The sequence below is a fragment of the Falco rusticolus genome, chromosome Z (assembly GCF_015220075.1).
Source record: "Falco rusticolus isolate bFalRus1 chromosome Z, bFalRus1.pri, whole genome shotgun sequence".
In the NCBI taxonomy this organism is placed as follows: Eukaryota; Metazoa; Chordata; class Aves; order Falconiformes; family Falconidae; genus Falco; species Falco rusticolus.
In genome coordinates this window covers 45,627,950-45,653,690 of record NC_051210.1, presented here as the reverse complement: position 1 = coordinate 45,653,690, position 25,741 = coordinate 45,627,950, and the positions used below count along the sequence as shown (strand labels likewise).

The 25,741-nt window shown below is 42.3% G+C and overlaps 1 protein-coding gene across 4 annotated transcripts in view; it reads left to right on the top strand.

The window, feature by feature from the left end:
* Positions 1–16,773: 16,773 nt before the first annotated feature.
* The window catches only part of CEMIP2 (cell migration inducing hyaluronidase 2), a 47,847-nt gene continuing 38,879 nt past the window's right edge, over positions 16,774–25,741 (top strand). For 2 of the 4 annotated variants that reach the window (XM_037373359.1, XM_037373356.1), the window contains exon 1: positions 16,774–16,886. The gene's annotated coding sequence lies outside the window, so the exon portion shown is untranslated. Of the gene's footprint in view, positions 16,887–22,537; positions 22,700–23,520; positions 23,653–25,741 lie in introns of those variants that run through there. The other 2 variants (XM_037373358.1, XM_037373357.1) reach the window with 2 other exon arrangements.

Genomic DNA, 25,741 nt, shown 5'->3' with positions numbered 1-25,741 from the left:
ATTTAAAAAACATTTAAAAATGCTCCCTTCTCTTTACTGTCTGCTTGTGGCAGCAAAGAATTCTAGTGTATGTTCAGTTAGCTACTCATCTTGGCTGATTTCAAACTTACTTTCCTTTTCAAGCTCTTTTTTTAGTGGTGAAAAAAAATTGAATGTTTACTTCTGAGCTTTTTTAATTGGAAGACATTGTGCAGCAGGGCGGGCTACATGGTACTTCTCACTGTGGAATATTCCAGGTCCCACGCATACAAATTTTTCTTATTAGAATAGGCATTGTTAATATCTTAAAGACAAAAATAAGGAAAATAGTGTTTGAGAAGCACAACATGCTTTTTCCTTGAAGTGGAGGGCTGATGGCTTGAAAGCAGCTTTTCAGAGAAGGAGTTGGGGACCCTGGCTGACAAGCTGTCCATGGCCAGCAATGCACCCTTACAGCAAAGAACACCAACAGCATCCTGGGCTGCATTAGGCAGAGACTTGCCAGCAGGTTGAGGGAGGTGGTCTTTCCTCTCCATACTGGAGTGGAGAGACATCTGGAGGGCGGGGTCCGGTTCTGGGTACCAGTGTAAGGAAGATAATGGACGTGCTGGAGCAACTCAAGTGCAGGACCACAGCTATGATTGAAGGACTAGAGCATATGTCATAGGAAGAGAGGCTGAAAGAGCTGGGGGCTCTTCAGCTAGAGAAGAAAAGGTCTGGGAGGATCTTGTGGAGCGAAGGAATGAGGAGAACTGGACTTTTCCCTGGACTGCCCACTGAGAGGACAAGAGGTAATGAGCGTATACTGAAAAACAGGAAATCCAATCTGAATCCAGAAAACTTTTTTTTTTTTTTTTTTTTTTTCTGTGAGTGTTGTCAAACACTGGAACTAACTGTGGAGGTCCCATCTTTATAGATAGTTGGAACACAGCTGAGCACATCCCTGGGGAACCTGCTGTAGTTGGCCCTGCCCTGGCACAAGAGTTGGCCTAGACCAGGGGTCCTCAAACTTTTTAACTGGGGGGCGGGCGCGCGGATGCAGCGGCAGGCAGCCATCTGCGGCTGCTTGGTTTCCCCCCCAATGCCCAGCCGTGGGGGGGGCGGGGGGGTCTGTAAATACCAGGGGCCAGATTGAGGACCCTGGGGAGCCGTATCCAGCCCGTGGGCCGTAGTTTGAGGACCCCTGGCCTAGATGATCTCAAGGGCCCGGTTTCAACCTCAGCCATTGTTTGGTTTTGTGAAGTATGGCATGCAAATGTTTTAGAGGCTTGGCACTGCACATATTTGTGTGCCATCACTGTCCACCAGCTCAGGAGTAGAGACTGTTGAGTTACAAGAATTGTCTTCATTTAGTGCTCCCTACTTTTGATGGTTTATTTCTCAGCAGCAGAAAGCCACAAAAAGACTGCTGCAGAAAAAACTATCTCTTAATCCTGAGACCACAATTTGATGTGCTGTTGCTGAGACTGACTAGTACCAAAACTTGTACCACAGGCAGTGTCATCAGAGATCATGTTGCAGGAAAACTGAAAAGCTAGATGTGAAGTATAGGCATGCTATCTTGGAAGGAGAAAAAGTGCTTGAGAGATGTCTTATACATTCTCAAAGGTGGGAGTGCTGCATTCACAACTACTATTACCCTATGTGCTTGGCAAGCAGCAGAGGAGACTGAATGGATATAGGGTTGCTGTAATAAAATTACTTAATAAAGCTTGTTCTAATTCCCTTGAATAGTGTTTTCAAACAATAATGAAAACTTGTTTATATTCTTATTGGGGGGAAAAAAAGGTTTTCCATGAGCTTCTAACTGTGCATCAGGCTTGCTCCCCTTCCCTTAAACAGTTCAGATAACATTTGACTCTTTCTGATCTTTAAAAGTTACAGAGAAAACCCAGTGAGCATTAAGTAGCACCAGACTGAAATTTCTGCATGAAATAGCTTTAGAACTCTTAATATATGGAACTTCTTAACCAATTTGCACTGAGAGAATATTAATTGTAAGACAGCCATAGAAAGAAGCAAAGTTTCCCTGTGAAGAAATTCCATTGTATGATGACAAAAATAATTTATACTTTTTTATTATTATCATTATTTCTCAGGTAGGACCTCTTGCACCTTCTTTTTAGGAAAGCAAGTAAAATTCTCACGTATTTCTGGTAAAATGGCAAGGAAAATGTTTTGAAAAAGAGGATATTGTAAAAGAAATATTCTTAAAAACTGATTAATTTACCAATGAGAAGGGGCTGACCTTAAAAAAAATCTCAGCATCAACTTTTCCCTAGAGTTATTAGTCAGGTATCTTGGTCTAATAATATATTTCAAAATAATTGGAAAACCTCAAAAGCATTTTGTTGCCTAGAAGAGTTTTTGTGGTTGGTAAATGAGGCATCATACAAATGGTTGTAATTTTAATGTTTTGTTTTCAGGGTTTTTTTTGCTTACAGAGGGCAAGTAGTTTTATAACCTTCAGCACTGAAGAGAAGGCATGGAAGAGAGATTTTTGAAGATGAGATTGTTGATTTACTTTCTTCTTGTGCTAGAAGCTGTGCACATCTCAAGTAGATTGCTGTGCCCTGCCTCCTCCTAGAGCCTGGGGTATATCCGTATGAATGGAATCAGACTTTCATATTGGGACATTTTTTTCTTCCAAAACCACAAAGCCACAGATGATTTGGCCTGAAGTTTTCTTCTGGAGTTAGGTAAATAGTGGATTTACTATATTGTTCTAAAACAGAGTTATAACCAAAGATCCACAGAAGGCTTAAGCTAGAATAGCGTTTTCAGTCATTTGATCAGTAACTGATCTAGTACCTGGAAGATATATAACAGCAGCGCACATCTTTCGCAAGCATCTTAAGCATTGCAAAGGTCCTTGGTTGGGCAAATCATCTGCTTTTAAAGATCATACAGTCTAAGTACATTTTAAATGTAAAAGGATTGCAAGCCATGCTAATGAGAGCAAGGAGAGCGTGGACTCAAAATACCAGCAGCTTTGTCAGAGCATTACTGATTTGGAGGCACATATGATGCATTGTGATTTTGCCCCAAATCTTCATTAAAATAAGTTTGCTAGGTACAGTTGGTAAATGCTGCGCACTATTCAGAACAAGAGCAGGACTCTGCTGGTCACTGGTTTGAAATGTCCTCCCAGGATGTTCTGTTTTGTTGTGTTAACGGTGCTGGCGAGAGGCATTATGGTCTTCAGACCTTTCTGCTACCCAAGACAGCATGTGATGGTACTGGGTATATAGTTTACTTCTTTATTTAGTATTTGGCCAACTCTTTTGTAACCTGCTGTACACAGAAGGACAAAGTATTCATGATTTACTTACCAGAATTTGGTTTGTGTTGTAGTATCACTTGTAGTTGGCAACAAGCTTGAATAAAAGCCGTTACCTGTCAGAGGTTTTGTGACCACTCAAGTAGTGTAACACAGACCATATGCTTGGAGCCAGAACAGGAGGATAGAGGAGGAATACATTCTTGGAAAAGTGTATGAGTTCCTGTTCTTCTATAGTTGTTGAACCCGTCACTCTCTCAGTTTGCCCATCATAGCAGGTGTGTAATAGATAACCTGTCATTCTGTCATTTATGATTCCTAAACAAAGAGAATTGGAGCATTCTAAAAGTATAGCATGATTCATAGGCTGTATTTTATGTGTTTCTCTGTAGTTACAAAGGGTAGAAGGTTCTGTTTTAAGGAAAAGTTGAGATTCACTTGCCAGTAGCTAGAGCTCTTCAGAGACAAAAAGGTATCATAAGGCATGGTAAACCCATGAGGACTGACAAATCTGAATGTGCAGTCCTGGAGGCACTTCCAGAATAATGCAGATATGGTAAATGTTAAATCTATTTATAGATTTATTTATGGATCATTTCCAACTGTGCTCTTTACAATGTGTTATTGTCATGCTAGATTTTTCACTTACTAACAGTAAGGAGATGATGCATTTTATGTAAGGCATTGTTCATGAATAACAACATCGCATTGTGTTTGCCCATGACTCTCTCAGCTCTGACATTTATGCTTCCTTTCTACAGAAATTTGCCTAAACAAGTTTGTTTACAGGGATGTTTGGGGAATAGTTACTCTAAAAAACAATCATACATGAACAAGAGTGTTGACATGTGAACCAAGTATCATGACTCATTTCTGTTTATTGCTTCATCAGTGTTCAGCAGCTCTTCTGGGCCAAGTTGTCTCTTTTTCTGTGTGTGGCATGTGAGGACTTGGCCTCCCGGAGGAACGTGTGTTTTTAATAGTAGTTGAGTTGTTTCTTTATTTAAATTTGAATTGTAATTAGTACTGTATGACTTTGGTGAAAATTGGATTTTACAAGTGACTAGGAATCCCTAAGGTGTATGTGTGTGTTTAAGTATTTGGCTATTTTTAAAGACACAATTCCATACATCACTGTACAAAAGACTGTTAAATACATAGCTGTTGTATAATTGTACAGTTTCATCAGAGTCAATCATGATCATTTATGATAGCCAAGGATTTGATTCTTATTCATAGTGAATGATTTAACTGGCTGCAGTGCTTTTCTGTGCTTCCCTTTCATGGTTGATAGGGGTTTTTTTTCCTGTTACATAGGCCTAATTAAAAAGGCAATTTGATTATGATGATGGAAGCTGATCCACTCCATTAGGCTTCCATGAAACATACAGGAAACTGTTCCCACATCTCAGTTTTGTATTATTGGAGCTTTCTGCACTATGTAGACTGCATGTAGAGCAACAGGATATGCGTACACAATAATATTTTACTTAAGCAAATGTATTAATGTATTATATATCAGATTTTCTGCAATAACCCTGTGACCGTACCCACAATAAGTGCAGGATTACATATGCTTCTTAAATTGTATCACATTTACACATTGGTCAGAACATGCAAACAGATTAGCAACTAATGCACAGTAAATGCTTCTCTTGCCATAGATTTTCTTTAAAAGTGCCTTAGTGTGTCAAGTTGCCCATCTGTCCCAGTATCCTGCAAGAGTGATAGCTGGAGATGCTATTTAGGAGGAGCTTGCAGACCTGTGTACTCTCTGTTGTCAGATCTTCTCATAGTCCACTGGCATACAGAATTACAGAACTAGAAATGTCAAAGCGTACATCCAGAACTATGCCCTTTAATATCTTTTTTAATGTTGTTTATCCCCTTTTTGAACTTCTTGATACTGTTGTTCTATGTCTACAAATCCAAGAACTCATTACTCACTCTAAAAGAAGTACTTTCTTTTCTTTATTTTAAATCAATCTAAAAATTTCGTTCCTAATGCTGAACAGTTCTGCACAGTTCTGCCATCGTCTTACCCCTAGCAGGTTTCACTGCATTTTCTTTTTAAAGGGAGTGCTCCTTCTCCTTAATCACTTTAGTTGTCCTCTGATATATCCTGTTTGAGAAGCAGTAATTAGAGTGCACAAAGAAACTGAAAACAGGTGCACATGCTTTCAAGTAATCTGATAAAGAGAGAAGACCCAAAGTGTACAAATACAGAATTTAGCATTTGTTATATGTTATGGATCAATACTTGTACAGACATATTTTTATTGATTTATGAGACTGTTAGCGTAGAAAATAAGAATACCTTCATGGCATATAGGTGCTGATATTGTTTGTGCAATAGAATAATTCAGAAAAAACATTGTTAGAAGGAAGTATGTCAAAAAAGGAAAAGATTCTGTTCAAAGCACTGAAGATATTTTTTAACACCGTTAAAGCAGTAAAACCATGCATCAGCATATATTTTGAGGACCAATTTAAATACCAATCTTTAACTTGTTGATGAAATACCAATCTTTAACTTGTTGATAAAGTTATCTGATATATACTATAATACTTTGACATGATATTTTTGACCAAAGGTGTGCATATACATTGATAATTCCTGTAGTGACCCTTTCTTCGAACTCTAGGAATTTTTCTAAGGAAAAAATATCATCATTAATATATTTTGGTTTACATTTCACTGTAACTGATAATTTCTTATGCCATTGTGTATGTTGAAACACCTAGGGTAATGACATTTTGACAATTACAGCAGCAGGAAAACAACAAATAATCTCAGACTTCAAAGGCTTTTCACCCTTAAGTCACATGTTGTCACACTGCTTATTGTAATGATTGCTGCTGTAACAATAGTCAAATTAATGTGCAAAATAGGAAGCCTTTCCTTGAATTTAGATTGTCTTGTTCTTTAGCTACAGCTCTCAGATGTGCATATGCCCATTTCTTACTGAAGATTCTTACGGGCTCCCTTTTTTAACCCTTGCACTCTATCTAGCTGTCACTATCCTAGTCTTGGTGCTTCACAAGCCTGTGCATCCTCCCAGAAATCTTCCAACCTGCTGCCAAAAATTGATGAGGTTCCATTGGCTGCATGCCGTGTTCTCCATTTCAGTGGCGTAGAGGACCTCAGACAGGAAGGGACTTGTTGCAGCAAATGGTCAGCTATTCCTGCTTTCATAAGGGGAGAGTTGTTGCCAAGGGAAAGGGTAGCCGGAAGGCTAGAGGAAACAGAACACTACAATGGCATGTCTCTACTCCCAAGTATGTCTCTTCTATCTTGTTATGGGAAAAGAAAATAACAGGAAAGAGGATGTGGAAAATAAAAAGTCCCACTGGGGAAAAAGAAAAAAGGTTAAGGTTGAGGGGAGCAGGAGGAAGTAGGTGATGGAAGGCCCAAAGATGGGTCTGCAAATCAGGTACAAAGGGCTTGTGGTTATGTAGAGGAGGGCAAAAAAAATAATAGGATGAGAACGAGAAAGGGAGGATGGTGGGAGTATGGAAAAATTATGACAGAACTAGGCAAAATCAGATAAAGAAAAATAAGAAGAAAAAGACAACAGGAGCTAAGAGCTTTTGGCTTTATAAAATAAAACATTTTTGAAAGAAAAATGTAACTAATCCAAATGGGAGTGGACAAAATAATAGATGGAGAAGTGCCAAATCTAATGAAAAACAGAGGGGAAGAAGGAAAATGGAAAAATGGAGTGAAAAGGAGAGGAGGAGGGGAAAACACCCTACAAATGTACTTCTTTTTTCCAGTTCCTGTGTTTTGTGATATGTCTTTGGGAAAACAGTTTATTTTGATAAAAGAATTTAAGTGTAATGATGGCACATCCTCTGCTTTTCTTCATTGATCCTGTTACTGTGCTAGGGCTACACCAGTGGTCTTTAAAAATGGTCTTTGATCATGCACTTCTATCAGTAGAACATTTTTGAGCATACACTCCTAATAAATGTATATTTATTTATTTATAAATTGTGTACATGTACTATTGCACAAATATATAATATACATTATAAAACATACACAAAAATAGAAATTTAAAAAATGAGATAAAGATGAAACAAGCACTGTTTTATTTTATTTTACTTTATTTTATTTATTAATGGTAAAATACATATATACATGCATCCCAGTGGATTTCTTGCATATACCCTAGGGTGTACTCCATTCCCTGCCACACACACACACTTTGCAGACCATGGGCTAAACTCTAACGCAATCTCTAAAGCTTTGTGATGAGCTCTGTCCAAAGTTATTGCTAACATTTCGGATGGCCTTGGTGGTATCACAGGGTGCAGAGCTGTCTCAGCACTTTGTGGCAGTGGAATCTGAGTGTTTCCAGTACTGCACAGGAACAGATCCTGATATACCTAGTTAGGACAGTCAAAATCAAAAATATGATCATTTAGTCTGACTACAGTTGAATTTACTAGGTCCTGGTCATCTTATTTTTACCAGCTACAGGGATTAAAATCACAGTTTTCAAAAAATATGCATGTTACTGAAGGCAGTGGCCATGACTTTAGAAGTTTCTGGTCCTGGTACAACAAATTAGACCTGAAACTGGTTGCTAAAGATATTGAAAATTTTATTCTATTTAAAGTCTATTATATTTTTCTAAGATTCTTCTCGAAGTAGGATCAGTAAAGTGAATTGTGTAAGTCCTTTGAATTAGACCTGCAATCATGCTTTTAGTTGCACAGATAAGATTAATTAACTGCTTTAGGAATAACTTTATGTATATGTGTTGACTCTAAATTTTTGAATGTATTTAATGTAACACATTAACGTGACATTCAAAACATCAGTAATGAATCATACTGGGCTTTCTTGAGAAGGGTAAGATCTCCAAACACCTCCTTTCATTTTGTCATCTTCCCACGTGCTTTCTTGTGGAAATTCATATAACAAAGGTTATTGGAAAGTAACAGCTGGAAGAAGATAAGCATAGACTTATATTTGAAAGAATATTTCTTTATTTCTGTTCAACAACAGCTACATTTAATGTTTATAAAATTCATTTTCTTATGCCTAGAAGAAGCAATTTCAAGGAGTAACAAAAGGCAAATGTTGATAGTGAAACAAAAGCATGCTAAACCAGTTGTTATTTAAAGGTATTTTTAGATTAGATTACAACTGAACGGTTTCTAACTTTATGCCATCTGCTGACATATGCCTAAATTACCAAACATTAATATACATTTCACATGTTAGTCTGAAGAATCTTTTTTACAGGCAGATTAGCTGATAAAGTCTTCACTTCAGTGGAAAGGTTTGAGTGCTGTAGGAACGTAGGAATTTAGGCTAGCACAAAACCTGGCATGTGGTATTAGCCTCTTTAGATGAAATTATACTTGTATTTCAAACAGGTGCTTGCAGTTTAGTGGGGTTTTTTTCTGATTTCCTTGTCATTTTACATACTTTTTTGAAAGAGTCTATCAATGTTATTGACTGTCCTTGTTAATGACTTAAGGACTAGAATGGGTAGATCCCAAAAAGATGTGTTTAATCTTCCTGGGCTTGATCCTTTCTGCTGAGAATATCAAGTAAGACAACAATTGTTACAAAACAGACACTGAGTTGCGTAGAATTGGACTGAGAAGATTGCTTGTCTTCAGTGTGCTTCCCCATAGTGGCATTAGGCAATTCCTCTACACTTTGTTTTAAACTCACTTTATAAATTCAAATCCATCATTCTTTTCATCTGCTGGAGTACTGGCTGAAGCTGACTCAAAGATAAAAGAGTCTGTATCCTGTTAGCTGTCTGCTACCCTTCAAGTAGTATTTAATGACTGTACTGTTTGTGAGACAATACTGGCGGAATGATAGGTAGACAATACTGCATTGTGAAATAAAAATGATATTATCAATGAGATAATTAAAAAAAATAATCCTATAGAACTGTGTGTAGATAGTGTGCCTGGAATTTAGTTCCAAATAGAATGCATTCTGTAAAGTTTTATAAGAGTTCTGTCTCCCTGAGGATGTTTATGAGTCTTTTCAACAAGGAAGAACTAGTGAACTCAAGCCCATCCCAATCCGGTATATTAAAAGCATATGTTGGGCCACAAAAAGTCCTGAGTTTATCCTTCTCCCTCAAGACAAACTAACTCAGGCCTGGTACTTTCGATTTAGTTCCTGTGTTTTGAACCTGCAAAGGACACACAAGTTATATTACCAAGCTCCAGCTTCAAAACAGAGGCTAAAAGTTCTTCATTTTTAAAAGATAGCTTAGATTCTGAAGTAAACATAGCATTCTAGAGATAATAGAGTCTAAAGACTGTAAGACACACATTTAATTAAACTTCAAGCTAATGAAAGAGGTATGGTAGCTGACACACCACACGTGCTTGAGTTTGCCCTTTTCCTTATCTGTTGCTACCTGCAGGACCTATTCTGAGATTCTGCATGCTGAGGCTTGAAGGGTCAAACACAGGTGCCTGAGGTCGTAACTGTTCCATGCTTTGGAGTGTGTGACAGGGGAGATCACAGCTTTGGCTTCTGTAATTCCATAACTTCTCTGAGTTTAGGCCATTTGTAATCCATAAGAGATCTCAGTGTTGCCACTGGAAGATTAAGTATGTTGCTAAGTGCAAGCCAGAAATCAAATGTACTGGTCTCATGCTCTATTTTTGCCTGGTCCATAGTAAGGCACAGCTTTTCCATTGCTAGTATTATCTAAGTCACAGAGTGGTTGGGGTTGGAGGGGACCTCTGGAGATCATCTAGGCCAACCCCCTGCTAAAGCAGCTTCACCCAGAGCAGGTTGCACAGAGTTGCCTGCAGGTGGGTTTTGAATGTCTCCAGAGAAGGAGGCTGCCCAGCCTCTCTGGGCAGCCTGTCCCAGGGCTCTGTCACCCTCGAGGTAAACAAGTTCTTCCTCACGTTCACATGGAAATTCCTGTGTTGCAGTTTGTGCCCGCTGCCCCTTGTCCTGTCACTGGGCACCAGGAAAAGAGCCTGGCCCCGTCCCCCTGACACTCGGCCTGAAGATACCTGTATGCACGATGAGATCCCCTCTCAGCCTTCTCCAGGCTGCACCGGCCCATCTCTCTCGGCCTTCCCTCGTGAGGGAGATGCTCCAGCCCCCTCACCCCCTTGGCAGCCCCCCGCTGGCCCCTCTCCAGTCGCTCCCTGTCTCTCCTGAACTGGGGAGCCCAGCGCTGGGCACAGCACTCCAGGTGCGGCCGCAGCAGGGCAGAGCAGAGGGGCAGGACACCCCCCGCACCCGCTGGCCACGCTCCTCCTGATGCAGCCCGCGCTGGCAGCGGCCTTCTTGCCCACCAGGGCACACTGCTGGCCCACGGGCCACTCGGTGTCCTCCAGGCCTCCCAGGCCCTTCCCCGCAGAGCTGCCTGCCAGCAGGTCAGCCCCAGCCCGTGCTGGTGCGTGGGGTCGCTCCCCCCCGGCGCAGGACCCTACCCCTGCCTTTGCTGAGCTTCATGACGCCCCCCCTGCCCCACTGCCCAGCCTGCCCGGGCCCCGCCGAACGGCAGCGCAGCCCCCGGGGTATCAGCCGCCCTCCCAGCGCTGTACCACCAGCAAACTCGCTGCGGGCACGCTCTGCCCCTTCACCCAGGGCGCTGGGGGGTGGGCTGAGCAGGACGGGACCCGGTGCTGAGCCCCGGGGCACAGCGCTGGCTGCGGGCCCCCAGCTGGGCTGCGCCGCTGGTCACAGCCCTCTGGGCTCTGCCATCAGCCAGGTCTCAGCCCACCTCCCTGCCCACGCGCCCAGCCCACCCGGCCTGCGCTCACCTGGGGCGGCTGTGGGAGACAACAGTCCCTGTCACTAGCCAAATTTTCAAATGTTTCCTCAATGACAAAGGCAGACAGCTAAAAGCTTTCTCTTTCTTACTTTGTCAATAAAGTGCCAACCTTTTCATATGTATTTGACAACACCAGAAATTTCACAGGAGGCCTGTTCCTTTCTTTGAACTACTATTGAGCTAGATCTTAAGTTAGAGAATTATTTAAGATCTAAACAGACTCGTCAGGTGAATGCCATTTTTGTTTCACTTGGACTTCAACATGGTCAAGGAGTAAGAATGCATTGGAGAAGATGACAATTCCTAGACTTTGCTCAGGAACTGGAACAAACGGAAACTTAGGCTGAAGGCCTAAGGCTCCTGTAAACATTCATTTACTGTGCCCAGCGCTGGGCTCCCCAGATCAGGAGAGACAGGGAGCGACTGGAGAGGGGCCAGCGGGGGGCTGCCAAGGGGGTGAGGGGGCTGGAGCATCTCCCTCATGAGGGAAGGCCGAGAGAGATGGGCCGGTGCAGCCTGGAGAAGGCTGAGAGGGGATCTCATCGTGCATACAGGTATCTTCAGGCCGAGTGTCAGGGGGACGGGGCCAGGCTCTTTTCCTGGTGCCCAGTGACAGGACAAGGGGCAGCGGGCACAAACTGCAACACAGGAATTTCCATGTGAACGTGAGGAAGAACTTGTTTACCTCGAGGGTGACAGAGCCCTGGGACAGGCTGCCCAGAGAGGCTGTGCAGTCTCCTTCTCTGGAGACATTCAAAACCCACCTGCAGGCAACTCTGTGCAACCTGCTCTGGGTGAAGCTGCTTTAGCAGGGGGTTGGCCTAGATGACCTCCAGAGGTTCCTTCCAGCCCTGACCATTCTGTGATTCTGTAACATTGGGTATACCAGGATGGAAATTAAATTCTTTTAAAGGGAGGAAGAAACCACATTCTCCAGGCAAGCAATTCCAAATAAGCAAGTACCTCTTCCATTCCAGGTTTGGATTGGAATATGGCAGTAACCAACAGTAATGGGGAGTTATTAGCCATACTAACTTTTTTTTTTTTCAGTCAGGACTATAGTAATTACTAATATTTAGTTTACAATGTGATTACTAAGCTTCAGGATTAGCATCCATGAGACATATGGACCATTCACTTCTCAGGTCTTTTGTTGTGCAGCGACCTCTGTCATTAAGAAGTTGATATACAATGCCTATTTTGAAAGCTAATTCTATAGCTGCAGGCTTACCAAGGCAGATAACTAAGATTGCTTGAATATATTTGTATAGTATCTCACAAGAAACTTAAGGACACTGAATTTCAAATAATCAAATAAAACAGAATCCCTTTTTGGGGGGATGAGAGAGGAGTGATAAACTGAAGCTTAAACTTTGGAGACCAAGGGAACCCATAAATTTCAAAAAAAGAGGTCACTACTAGCAAATAATCCTTTAGACTTATATCTAGCAACGTCACTGAGTATTTGCTATACAGGATACATAGATAGATCAGGTAGTACTGCTTTAAATTTAATGATTAAGAGGTCTGAAATAACAGTATGCAAAGACATTTGTCTCTATTACTTCATTTGAATTAATTATCTCTACATCAAGTAAATGTTTTGCATTGAGGAAGATGTTTTAGAAGTGAAAGTTGTTTGTGTACTGACTGGCTTTCAGACAAAAAAAGTGTTTTCTTTCCCTGATTACCTGTGACACACAATACAATTTGTGAAGCTGACTAGAAGTAAGCTGTTTTCAAAAGTGCAAAATAAACAGGGAAAAACCTTTTAAAAATTCTTTCAATTAAAATGACGCACCACAAAGATGAAACTACTATATAATTGTGGGGGTTGACCTTGGCTGGCAACCAGATGCCTACCCAGCCACTCTCACTCCCCCTACTTAACAGGACAGGGGGAGAAAATACAGCAAAATGCTTGTTCATCAAGATAAGGACAAGGAGAGCACTTAGCAGTTACCATCATGGGCAAAACTCAGCTTGGGGAAATTTATTGCCAATCAAAGTAGTGTAATGAGAAATAAAACCAAATCTTAAACAACCTTCCCCCCACTCCTCCCTTCTTCCTTCCTGGGTTCAACTTCACTCCAAAATTCTCCACCTCCTCCCCCCAAGCAGCACAGGGGGACAGGGAACGGGGGTTGTGGTCAGTTCATTGTATGACTCTGCTACTCCTTCCTCTTCATACTGTTCCCCTGCCCCAGCGTGGGGTTCCTCCCATGGGAGACAACCCTCCATGAACTTCTAAAGTGTGGGTTCTTCCCACAGGCTGCAGTTCTTCATGAACTGCTTCAGTGTGGATCTTTTCCACAGGGTGCAGTCCTTCAGGAACAGACTGCTCCAGTGTGGGTCCACCACAGGCTGATGGGTCCTGCCAGAAAACCTGCTCCAGTGCAGGCTTCTCTCCATAAGGCCACAGGCCCTGCCAGGAGCCTGCTCCAGCACAGGCTTCCCACTGGGTCACAGCTTCCTTTGGGCATCCACCTGCTCCAGCTTGGGGTCCTCCATGGGCTGCAGGTGGGGATCTGCTCCACTGTAGACCTCCATGGGTTGCAGGGGCACAGCCTGCCTCACCGTGGGCTTCACCACGGGCTACAGGGGGATCTGCTCTGGCACCTGGAGCCCCTCCTGCCCCTCCGTCTGCACTGACCTCGGTGTCTGCACAGTTGCCTCTCTCACATGGTCTCACTCCTCTTGTCCAGCTGCTGTTGTACAGCAGTTTTTTCCTCTTCTTAAGCACTTAATCACAGAGGCAGTACCACTTGCCAATGGGCTCAGCCTTGGCCAGTGGCTGATCTGTCTTGGAGCTGGCTGGCACTGGCTGTGTCAGATATGGGGGAAGTTTCTGGCATCTTCACACAGAAGCCACTCCTGTAGCCCCCCTGCTACCAAAACCTCACTACACAAACTCAATACAATAGTAGACATGTAGAATTTGGTTTTCATCTCCTGAAAGGTGTATGCATTGAAACAGTCATGTCAAAAGTGTTAGACATTAGATAATTGAAATGAAGTAAAATAACAAACGTCCTGATAATCTCTAATAAATGATCCTTCATGCATAGCAAGAGATTTGACCTAAAATCATGCATAGCTGTGGGAAACAACAGTATCCCACTTCTTTGCCTTTTTGGTTAGCAGGACTGTGAACATCTAAGGTTTCACATTCCAATTGCTGAGTGTTTCAAGGGAAGGACACAAATTTTCCCAGTCTCAGACAGGTTCTTGTTCTGATCAGTCCTGCTCATGAGCACCTCCTTTTCTGAAAGTATAAGTAGCTCACATCATACACAGTTAATATATATTTACTCAACTCAACTCCTTTGTTCTTAATTCCCCGGGATTAGAGTGTGAATCTGGTTCATGTACAGGTGGAGATTTAGTCCAAAGCCTGCATGAAGCTCATCCCAGCAGCAGAGGCCAATAAGAAACTGCTTTATTACTTAGGCCTCGCCTGAATTTTAGTCTGAACCCATGGAAAGTTCTAATTATTGTAGCAGCTCTGCACCATTGGTGATTCCTTATGCCTGTAAACAATGTCATGTATGGAAGGAAACACCATGCTTAGTGGAAAAAGTTGGCCAAACGAGCCTTGTAGACAGGCTGTAAATGTAAATGTAAATGTAAATGTAAACATAAAGCCAGCAGGACCTTTTTCTGTTCAATGTTAGTTCCTGCGCAGTCATTACCTCTGATTTTCTAAAGGTTTGGTTGTGTGGGTTTTTTTTGTAGAACCCCAATTGTAGCATCATTCTTCCCAGGGCTTGACTTCAGTTACAGCTGTTTTCCATCTCCATGAAGTCTGTGCTCTGCCTAATTCAGACATGGAGAAAATTACTTTGACAGACATTATGCTATCTGTATGCTCAGCTTGAAGTTTCAGTTGAGCAATCATTGTCTAAGAAATCCTTTCTGACTGAATTTTGGACGCATTATGTACAAAAATGAAGTATGTTCCCAGCTGTAGTCTTTTGTGTTTTGTGTTTGGGTTTTTTTTTTTTTTTTCTCTTGCTCCATGGAATTTTGTGGAGGTAAGACTTGACTATCAAATGTTGGTGTCCGTCCAACTTGTACATCTGGCTTGCTTTGTAAATGTGTTTCTACTGCAGTAAAATAGGCAATAGGGGAAGGGAGTGAAACTAAAAAGCAAGAGAGAAACAATAGGTTGGTAGCAAGAGGACTTGAAGGAAAACTAAGGGGTCAGCAGAGAAGAACTTTCCTGATCTAGTGGTATCTAACCTTAAGTGTATGAAGAATGGCAAACTTGCACTGAGAACACTGTCTTGCCAAGCATGTTATATGCTTTATTAGGTATTTTCTCCCTCAGTAGTTATCTAAAATCAAATAACTATGTTTGAGGAGACAACAGGGAAATGGTGTTCTATTTTCTTAAAAGAGATGGTGTGTTGCAAAGTTTCATCATTTTTGCATTGTTCCTATTTTGTAACTGACAAAGAATAGGAACATGGAATTAATCTGAAGGCAGTTCCTTCTTAACGTACCAATCTGACTGTAGTACCATATGGTACTTAGAAGCTGTTAGGAAATCTTAAATAAAGTTTATGCACACAATTACAGGGTCTAAACAGTTACTGTTCAGAAATAAGGTCTTGGCATTACAACAAATACTATTAAGCAAACCAGCTCAATATTCAGTGGTAACCAACAAAGCGAGAAGACTTTAGAGATGATTTGGAGAAAGAAGAGAATGAAAAGAAAGCAGTTTTTTTAACCCAAGTTGCTCATATTCTGGAGCCTGCTGCAATTCTGGTTCTGTAACCTTTAAAAAAAAAGTGCAGCAAAATTGGCAAAAGAGCAATAAGGATGGTGAGATATGAAACAGCTTCCTTGTAAGGGACAAATAAATATATTATGTTAATATGTTTAGGTTGGAAAAGAGATGAGTATGGGAGAATGTGATGGAGTGGCATGGAGAAGGTGAATAAGGAATGACTGTTTCTCTCAACAGAAGAACAATGGAGTATCATATGAAATGAGTAAGTGGAAGCTCCAAACCCAACAGAAAGAGGTATTTCTTCTTAAAAGAAGCAGTTTTGCTGCAGAACTCCTTGTCACAGAATATCATGCATGCTAGGAATTTAGGTGAGTTCAGAATGCAAGAGATTATTTCAACAGAAGCTGGTGAAAATAAGTATATCAACAGTGACACAGAGCTTGCAAATCATTGGATGACAGGGAAATAGTCCACCAAGTGTTAATGTATGTTTACTTAACATTTCTTTTTATGCTTTTGTAATCTCTTGCCATCAGCTACCGTTGGAAACAGGCTAATTTGCTATATGAACCTCTGCTCTGGTAGGGAGTTCTATTTTAAGATCACTTTACATTTTTTTAAAGAAATGGATCTGCAAAGCCAGTAATGGTCATTGTGCTTTTACCTCAAGCTCCTGTTTTAGGACCTGACTTTAAAAAAGTGGTGTTTTAGGATTATTGAATATCTCAACCTGAACTTCCAGTTGTTTAAGGTGATACATGTTCTGCAGCACTGCAAATGTACTCTGAGAATCAAAGGATTAATTTCTGATAGGCAAACAAAGACTTCTTTTCACATTTGGCTGTCACTCATATGAGACACTTCAATTCCTGTTTTTTCTTTTTTGTGAAAAACGAAAGGTCAGGATGATATCCTATGCAGGGAACCCAACAGATAACTTTTCCTGTAACAGTGATTAGCCTTTGTATTTGTTCTTCCCCAAAAGGAAAAAGGTTCAGTCAGCCATTTGGTGACACACTGTGCTGACAGAAAACTGAAAATTTACTGGAAACAACCCCCTTCAGTTTAACATATGCATATGACTGCTTTGGTACAAAAAAAGGTGAGCAAAATTACTACCTTATTCTACAATATTATTTAAAATTGTGTCAAATGTATTTTCACTGAATTTTAGAGAAGTTTTTATAAGAGCATAATTTTAGAGGCTTTGGTCTGACTGTATGTCAGAGTTGAGAGCCCAAAGCTTTATACAGAGATTTGCATTAGCAAATCATCTTGTGCAAGAAATGTGTGTTGCAGTGCTTGATGGAAAGTTCTTTTTCAAACTTGGATGTAATGCCACAGAAATGAACCTTACCTTAGAGTTCTAAGGTTGCAACTTATCTCTTACCTTCTCAAGGACACAAAATTTATTCCTACCTGTGTGTTTCTTCTCAGAGGTTAGTGAGTTACCAGCAAATACAGGCTTTCAGCACGTTCCCCATCTGCTTTTGGCAACAATTTAGAAGCATTATAGCTTTGTTCTTTTTCCAGATGTATTTATTGATGCTTTTTCATTATGTAATATTCCTCAGCATTTCTACTCGTGGAAATATTTATATTGTCTCTTTAATCATTATGTAATAAACAACCAAAAAAGAGCACTTTAAAATGCATTTCTCTACAGTGGAAGTAAGACTCTCTATCTTTCTGCAAGATTAAAATGACACAATTTTGTCATGTATCTGGTTTACTTGTATAGATCTTCTAATATGAATGCAGATCAGAAATCTGTGGGTTTATCTCTGCTTTTCTTGTACATTTCAGAGTCTTAACCAGAGCCATTCTCTGTTAAGATAAAAGTAAAGAGCAAAAGCTTCAGGACATAAATTTATTGCATAGAAATATTATGTGCATAATTTAAAAGTGATTACACCAAGCACATGAGATGAAGGACAAATGGTCATAGTATTCCAAATAGTCTCAACTAAAGACTGGCAAGCAATTTGTAGGAAATGATATATTTAACAATTTTCAGTCTGCTTTATGGATTGTGGAATGTCTCATATCTGTTGTATATCAAAAATTTCTCACAGATATGTAAAGTCTGTAGACTGTGGCTTTTAACTTATGAGTATATCGCTGCAAACCCAACTCTCATGGGACTGACTAGCCTAACAATTTATATGGTTAGGTGTTTTTTATGTTTCTTGACTAAACAAGCAGGTAGAACCAATAGTCGTTACGGTTATATTTCTAGTAGCTCATTTAGCAATCAGTTTCCATCAATATTTCCCTTAAATGCAAGGCAAATTTACTATTACAGTTTGCTAGTAAAATTGTCATAAATGTAAACCCAATGCAAATTAAAATAAATATAGAAGTGACTTGGAAGGTTGATACCTTTCAAGGGAAGGCCTTCCAAGGAAAAAGTGTTTAAATACAGAAGACAATCACAATCACGTTTTAAATAACATTGAACTAAAATATAAACAGAATGAGAAAATATTATTTGTGTTTCTTTATGTGAGTGGATGGATTTTTTTGGTAGGGAATTGTGACTTTTATTCAGATTATATTAAAAATTAATGCAGTATGAATTTGTTACATTTTGTCTTTCATCAAACTGCACTTTAGGAGAAGTATAAAAGGCAAAATACAGCTTCCTTGTACCCATATTTGCATTGTGGTTTGTTTTATTTTATTTTTTTCTTTTTATTTTTATCTGTTTTCTGCTCCCCTTCATGTTTTCCATCTATGTATATCCTGTTCCTCAGTTATCCCATGATACTTGCTCTTCATGTTTATTTTCAACTACCCTTTTAAAAACCCAGTTACAACCTTTAGTGCACTCTATACTCGCTTCATTAAGAGGAATATTGAAATTATTTTGCTGATTCACTGTCAGTGTCTGATTACAAAGAAGAAAATCTAAAAGACACACACAAATACATTTATTTCTGTTGTTGAGTTTCAACAGTATCTCATTTTTATATGACCCAGAATCTTGAAATTCTGACATGTTTCTCCACTGTAAAATTTTTGGTAACAAAGTGAAGGGTGAGAATAAATGTAGGACTTAGGCAGAACTCAGTAAGGGGTCATTAGGGGAAGCTTGAGGGAAGTTGGTGAAATCCTTGAAGCAGTCAGAGCAGATACTGGAGTGTTGAGGCCACATGTCTCCTGTCAGCAATCGCTGCTGTAGGGGACAGTCATTGTCACTAATTTAAAAGACTATTTGTATACAACAGGTAAGGACTGAACCCAGACTTCCGAACTCCTGTATCAATGCATTTGCCACACAACACAGTTGTGCTTTTTTTAAGATGAATTCTCTAATTATTTTCTTCACACTTTTTTATAGACCTGCAATAACAAAATCAAGTGTATATGGGTTTGTTTTGACACACATAAAGAAAAATGACATGATCGTTCAATGGGCAAGGGAAAACAGTACACCGAAACTGTTCTCTGCTAAAACTTGCTTACAAATTATTTCTACATTCCCTCAGGATGCATTTTAAACTCTTGCCTTCTCCTTTAAACTGTTGCTATATTTTGTTAACTGCTGTTAACTTTGGTTGAAGCACATTACGTGCTGTTACCAAAAGCAAACCTCCCCTCAGCCTAGGCAGCCTTCGTATTACTTCAGGAATTTAACTTTTTTTTTGTTACTCAATGCATTAGACTCCCAGAAAGATAATTAAAAATCCATGTGTTTAGTATGATAATTTTAAACACAGCTACTATATGGAAAAGGTATTACCACCGAGTACCTGGGACATATGCCAGAACGGCTGAAATAAGGAAAGAAATATGTATGATTGCTCTCTTACCTCATTTGACCAACAGTAAGATTTTCTAAATCACAAGGATCTGGATGGAAATTCAGAGAATAGAACTTAATTTTAAGTAGTAACTGGATATACATGTCAATGTTGCTCACCCCCTCCATCTCCTAGTACCTCTTTTTGTTCAGGACAAAGTTGGCTTCCTTCTCGCTTACTTTGAAATCACCAGACCGTAATGACTGCATCAATGACCACTTTCAAGTCTATCTTTTGCTATTTTAAAGCTTTGGGTTATACACTTGGCCAAGGTTTTTTCTACCGAAACCCAAAGCATTGTGATAAAAGAAACCATACCAGATGGAAATGTAATTCTCTAGTGTGTCATTTGAACTTGATACAGACAACGCAAATACTCAGGTAATCTTGAAGTCCAATCTTGCACATGGTTACAGGGTTTAGGGATTGTTTTATTCAAATTTATCCATCACACTACAAAATTATAGTTGTTGGGTGATAATTGCATTCTATAAGAGATTCAGTGTTTTTACCGCTGATAGGCATTTGTGATTTGCCTAAGACTAAAAAGTCTGTGTTGTGCATGTTGTCTAAATGTCATGGTTTAACCCCAGCCAGCGACTGAGCCCCACATAGCCGCTCACACACACACACACACGCACACGCACACGTGCACATGCACACACACGCACGCATGCACACAGACACACACACTGGCATGGAGGAGAGGATTGGAAGAGAAATGTGAGAAAACTCGTGGCTTGAGTTAAAGACAGTTTAATAGGGTAAGTAAAAGCCATGTACGCAAGCAAAGCAAAGCAAAGCAAAGAATTCATTCACCACTTCCCACCAGCAGGCAGGTGCTCAGCCATCTCCAGGACAGCAGGCTCCATCACATGAAACAGTTACTTGGGAAGACAAATGCCTCCTTCTTCTTCCCCCAGCTTACACGTACTCAGCATGCTCTCCCGTCGTATGGAATATCTCTCTGGCCAGTTCGGGTCAGCTGTTCTGGCTGTGTTGCCTCCCAATTTCTTGTGCCACTCCAGCCTGCTCACTGGCAGGGCCCAAGAAACTGGGAAGTCCTTGACTTGGTAGAAACATTACCCAGCAACAACCAAAAACATCCCTGTGCCATCAACATGGTTCTCACATGAGATCCAAAACACAGCACAGCACCAACCACTAAGAAGAAAATTGAACTCTGTCCCAGCTGAAACCAGGACACTAAAATACACAGGTGCACACACATACACACGCACACACATGCATACATATATAATACAATATATTTAGCTTCAAAATACTTGATGTAGAAGTGTTTCAACTTTATGCTCCCATATAGTAGTACTAGCAAACATCTACCCAGGTATCACTGAAATGTGCTCTTTGCAGGCTTGCGACTGAGAATGTTGATCAGCAGTCTGTGTTTCTCAATTCTGCATACAAGTATATAAAAAGTAAATACTTTCTGCTCCTGGACTCTGTCTTTCCAGTACATAAGCAGTGCTTTGCATTACTGAAAAACAGAAGTATTTGAAGAGTAACGTATTTGAAGAATTTAGTTCTCCTATTTAATGAGATCAGAAAACATATCCATCTGGCAAAATCACCTTTACAGATATTTTTTGTGGAAGTACTGCATGAAGTAAAAATAATCTCTCAAAGGAGAGGAAAGGCTTGACCCCAAATAATTTATGGAATACAGGGATCTTCACAAATTAAATTACATGAACATTTTGTTACAATTAGCATTCCTGAGTAATAATTCAGCACTATTTTTTGTACAGGATTATACAATGAAGGATAATTGAGTGTTTGATATTAAAAAAACAACTTGTGGAAGTTCAGACATATTAAATACAGTGCATGCAGTAAAAACAGGACACCTACTACATATTTGCTAGATTTTCACTGTAGACTAACACAATTTACCCATCCAAATAGACAATGAATTAATAATTGGACATGTGCATTTCATGGACTAACATAATATTACCTGTGTAAAATGGATGCCCAGTGCCATGCTGGCTTTTTATTTGGTTTTGGGTTTGGGTTGTTTTTGAACTGGGCATTTTTATTCGATGGAAATGTTTGAATTTCACATTAAACAAAGGCAAGCTACTTTCAATTTCATTTTTGCCGAAGTCGTTGGCAAATGTTAAATATTCAGTTTGCATGTGCATATGTTGAAATGAGGCAGATTTACAATCACACGTGTTAGAAGGATTGCACTCCTGGGGATTTAAAAAAAAAAAAATCAAGCTGAAGAAGAAGGCATAAAATCAGGGAGACATGATCAAAGTGAAGATCAAACTGCCTTATTCATACACCTAAGGGCTTCCTTCCCTGTGGTTTAGTGAGAAGGGCAAGTCAGAAACTGTCTCAAGCCCTTTGGTGTTTATGCAGACAATTCTCTGTTTTGAGTAAAAGTATCACTCTAAATCTCAGTCCAGAAAGCCTGACCTGAAGCTCAAGCTGTGCCGTGGAGCTGCAGCCACTGCCACCGCTTGAACTAGTGCAGCTGCTCTTTCCATCACTGTCCCGGCACACAGCAAGTGCTGCTCAGCGGTGCAGCGGTTTGCAGCTGTACTGCCCTGAATGCTGCAATCCTCCTGAAACACGGCGAGCGAAGGATCCCAGCGCATGACCGCCAAGATTTCAGACCAATCGAAGTTGATTTGCAGTTTATTACTTAGTCACTAGGTGTCTCCATACGCTGTAAGCAAACAGACTATGCTGACTGGTAAACAAAGAAGAAATCGCTGGAACTAAAACTAAAGTTCCGCGGGGCAATGTCTATAGGAATTTAAATGAGTTATCACTTCATTTCCAGTCTGGAATTTTCCCAAGGAAATAATAATGTTGGAAAACATTGGCTGTATTTCCCGAACCATGTCATTGAATGCTTCTCGAATCTGATCAGGGTGCTTTTTTTTTGCTTTTTTAAAAAATTTATTTATTTATTTCATTTATTTTTTTTAAATTTGTAATTACTTTGGCCCAACCTCGACGCACTGGAAACGGTGGGAGGTCCCAAACTTAAAAGTAGCCCGATGTCAGATCTACATCAAAGCTGACAGACAGCCTGGGAGGCTGAGGTGCCCTGGAGCTCCGGGTCCCCAGCAAGGTAAGTCCTAGAGTTTCACAGTGCCTCTGAGTTTCTAAACCAGATTGATCTTTGCTGTGCAACAGCTGCCGGCAGTAGTTCCTTGAAATTCAGAACATTTTTTGGCTTAGTTTGATTTTACTCCAAATCAGACTTAAAAAAAAAAATAATAATTTCCAGAAAGCAGAATCTGATTTTCCAGCCAGCTCTTTTCCCAGGTCGGAGACTGCCCGGGCTACGGCTTTTGTCAGTGACTTTATTCCCTTTCAGCCCGGCAAGCCTGCACGTGACGGCAGCCGCAAGGTACCTTTCTGTCTTTCACTCGTGTCGCCTCTCACGCTCGCGCCGTGTCGCTCCCCGGCGGCAGCGCCCCGCGCCCCTGTCCCTGCTCCCCCACAGCGCGCCCCTTCTGCATTGGCAGCACCTGTGCGCTCGTATTGCGGCATTTTCTTCATTTTTTGTTTTGTTTTGTTTTGTCGGACACGGGCATCCAACATTGCGCTCGGCACTTTAGCTGTAATTTAGTTATTTCCACGCCGCCCGCGGGACAGCCGTGGGCCAGGGCAGGCGCGCAACGCGACTCCGTACCTCCTCCCGGCCCCCAGCCCCGGCTGCTACCGGTGTGAGGCCCGGGGCCGCCGCCGCCCCCCGGGCCGGAGCCGCCCCAGCACCCCCACGGCCGTGCCGGGCCGGGCTGCGCGGCGCCAGGCGGAGCGCGGAGCGGGGCGGCCTCGCTCCTCCCCCGGCGCGGGGCGGGAGCGGCGGGAGGCGGGGCCGCGGCGCGGGGCGCAGGCGACTCCTTTCGGGGCCGCGGATCGTCGCCCCGGGGGGGTTGCGGCCGCTGCCAATTGCGTAAGGGCGGCAGCCGGGGTGGGGAGCGGCGGGAGGTGGCGAGCAGCCGGGCGGCCTCCCGCCGTGTCCGGGGCGGGGAGCGCCATGCCGCCGCCCTGAGCGCGCCGCCGCGCCGGGCCCAGGTGAGTGCGCGCCCGGCCGGGGCCGGCGTCGGGGCCGGGGAGCGGCGGGCGCCGCGGCGGGGCGGGACCGGCTGCCAGTGTGGGCGAGCCGCCGGGGCGCGGGCCGGCCTGCTGCAGCTGCCCGGCCGGCCGCTGCGGTACCGGCCTCTTTTGTTCCCGGGGCCGACGGAAGGGGGAAGGTGGGGGGGGGGGAGGGGAAGGGAGGGGAGGGGAAGGGAAGGGAAGGGAAGGGAGGGGAGGGAGCGGCGGTAGCCGGCAGCCCGTCGGGGAGGGCCGGCGACGGGCCCAGCCGCGGCTGCCCGGAGGAGCCGTCTGCCCCACCCGGGGCCGTGCGCCCCCGCCGGCAGGTGCGGGCTCCGCGCCGCTCCGCGGGGCCTGGCGGCAGGTGCCGTGGGGCGCGTTGGCCGCGCTCCATCGCCTTTGTGAGCGCCCCGAAATGGCGCTGGGAAGCGGGCTGTGCTCGGGCCATTTCCACGGCCGTAACTCCGCTGGGACCTGCCTTGACAAGCATCCCGGAGTGCCTGGGTTATTATGGTCTGCTTGTACTGTGCCTGCTTTACTTGCCCGAAGGCATGGAGGAAACAGGGTGGGAGCTGTGCGGCTCAGCCCTTCTCATAGAGGAGGGTGTGCGGTGATGAATGGCCAACAGTTGTGCTACGTTACAGCTTAGGGAGGTGTGTGTGCTGAAGAAGATACTACCCTTGTTTGTATTTTAAATGTGAACTAGTGGCATGGGTTCCTTAAAAGGGAAGAGATTCTATATTCCTGAATAGTTATAAAAACAAGATAGTGCCTGGGGCTTGACAAAGGGAATGCACTAAGGAAGATAAAGCAGTACTTCGGATCTGTGGGTGGTGGCATCAGTCAAGTTCTGATGAATCACAGCAGAAGCTTTCCAACAGTTCATCGACATTACTGATGTGAAATGGCCCACGGGTAGCAGTGGGGAGGAGGGGAGGTTCATCTTTGTTCTTAGGAGTCTGGCTCTCGGATGTCTTTGTCTGCACGGGTCCTGCGTGCCGCCTGCGCGGGTGTGCAATCTGCCAGATCAAGTTTGTTGGGCCTTGCGCCCTCTCCCTGCTATTGAGCATCCAGCAGAGTGTGTGCTGGGGGCTGCCCCTGAGCAAAGTGTCCAGAAGAATTAACGGTTCTGTGTAAATCACAGGTAATGCCCCCAGCTACAAAGGAATTCAAGGGATTCGGGCAGAAAAAAGAAAGGGGGGATGAAGGTTGGAGACTGGTGCTGTGAGGTCCTTGCTAAAGTGAGATCAGAACTGTCTTCTGAAATTTAGCACCTGATCTGAACAGTATTTGTGGCATGCATCTGTTTTGAGACATGGATAGATGTTTTTTTCCGTGTTGGACCCTTGGTTTTTTTAATCATGAACGTTAACACTTTAGCCGCCACAGTATTTTCTGGGGAAAGTGGTGGTGAAGGTTGGGTGGAAGCTTTTAACCTGTTCATCAGATGTGTTGCTAACTGGTGGAGACACTAAGCAGTAGAGGATGGTGACCCCTGTGTGGAAAACCTGTTGTTTCCAGCAGGCCCTGTAAAATCCACTAAAGGTTTCCCAGCTGTAACTGGTCCCATGACTGGAAGAAGTTACCATTTGGTGGCACAGTTCACTTTTCTTCCAAGTTGACAAACCAGGGGATGGGCTAAGGGGATAAAAAGGTGGTGTTTCCTCTTACAGTGTGAATTTACAAATAGGTACAGCACAAGGAGATCTAGGAACTCTCGGAGCCTGAAGAACAAACTGGGACTTTATCACTTATTTTACATCTTAATTTTTAAAATTTTTTATTTAAAACTCAGTTGATACATATCTAAATAGCTGGTATTTGAAAGGAGGTTAGGAGCTTTTGTTTCCTTGAGTAGTGAATGATAGGGTGCAGTGGGACACATGCTTTTCAGTCTGATTTAAATACGTCAAAACAACATTCTTATCGAAGATGGAAATAGATGCCTGTGTACCTTGCATATTCTGGATTTACAGATAAGTTATCAATTTCCTTTCAATACCAAGTACAGTGATTAACTTCCTTTACCATGTGTCCACCACGTTGCAGAAAAATCTTGAAAAACTGT